The sequence below is a fragment of the Austrofundulus limnaeus genome, unplaced genomic scaffold (assembly GCF_001266775.1).
Source record: "Austrofundulus limnaeus strain Quisiro unplaced genomic scaffold, Austrofundulus_limnaeus-1.0 Scaffold392, whole genome shotgun sequence".
NCBI classification, from domain to species: Eukaryota; Metazoa; Chordata; class Actinopteri; order Cyprinodontiformes; family Rivulidae; genus Austrofundulus; species Austrofundulus limnaeus.
In genome coordinates, this window is record NW_013952794.1 from 178,974 (window position 1) to 180,461 (window position 1,488).

Consider the following 1,488-nt stretch of genomic DNA (forward strand, 5'->3'; position numbering starts at 1 on the left):
GAGAAATCACTCCAAAACATTTATGATGATTAATTAACATTTCTGTTTTATAATCCGTTCTGAACCATTCTGTTAGTCCAGATAAATGAAAGATTTTCTCAGGAAAAATCCACAATTACTGTGTTCACAGTAAAATAAAAACAACGATTTACATAAAAACACAATGAAAACATTGTAATCAGATTCTCTGTGATTTTTTACACCATTTTAAATCTTTAAGGCACGATGAAAGAAAAGAAGTCGTTCCACTTTTCCTGTGACAGMCATTATCATGATTTAACAAATGCATAAACATTCTTAGTTAAACACACATGTATCACAAAAAGAAGAAATTGTTCTGTCCATTATCTGATTAAGAGAACTGAGGGGTTCTCTTCCACGGTTAGAATGACCTGTCATGGCCTAAATAGAGTTCAGTTTGTGACAGAGTTCCTGTCCTCTTGTCAGGCCTTTCTGAGGCCTGCTTAGAAGCAGAAAATCGTGTTTCTTCACTCGAAGTGACCCCTACACTTTGTTGACGACAGTCTGGAAACTGTTCGTTGTGATTCGATCCTGAGGCAAAAGCCCACGTTGTGTTGTTTGAATAAGCTTTTGTGAAAGAGCAAAAAGCGATAGACTGCAGATCTCATATGTGAGTTTGCAAACTCCACGGGTGCTGTAACTGTTGACCTTTTTAACACTGGTTCTGCCGAACCGAACTGGTGCGCACGTGTGCGTGCGTGTGACGTCGACTGGAGTTTTATGAAAGTAACAACTTTCTCTGCAGTGATTCGAARGTGACCGGCTCTGCAGTGTTCTGTTGAATTTTGCATCCCTGGCAGATTGAGTCTCCCGTTCACGCATGTGCGCTGCCGCGCCAAAGTTTGAACTGGCTACAAGCTTAGGAAAATGTTCTGCTGATGAGAAAAGTTAAGAAACTTTGCAGACGCTGAAACGCCTTGTTGAACGGTTGCTGTGCTGTTGTAAGTGTAAACGTCGTTTTTCACTTCTGTTGCCCCTCGTAACTAGAAAGTTATAGAGTGGTCGCCATCTTGTGACTGCAGGCCCCTTTATAGATAACGGACCTCCCCCTAAGGCGGGACTTCCGACTCTAGACCCCCCTTTGTTGTCTGCCATTAAACGAAGTGCTCAGTACCATCTACTGGTCATGTGAAGTTCCTACAACCAAGAACTTCTGATTCACAAAAACTTTGACAGTTTCAAAACTTAATCAAAACCTTAAAACCAGGCTAGATCAAGGCTTTTCTTCTTTGATCATAGCTTTTAAATCACTATCAGTATTTAATGCTACTTTGTAAATAATTACTTGTTTTCTAAAACAGTTCAACTTGATTTTAGCTTAAAACTCCAAATTAACTTTTCAAAGTCAATCTTGGTGATTTTAAAGCTTATGTACATTTTCTGTCTCTTTCTTTTTCAAAGGTTTTGTAAATATAAACTAACTTAATGTGCTTTCAATTTGATTAAATAGTTTTGACTATTTTATGC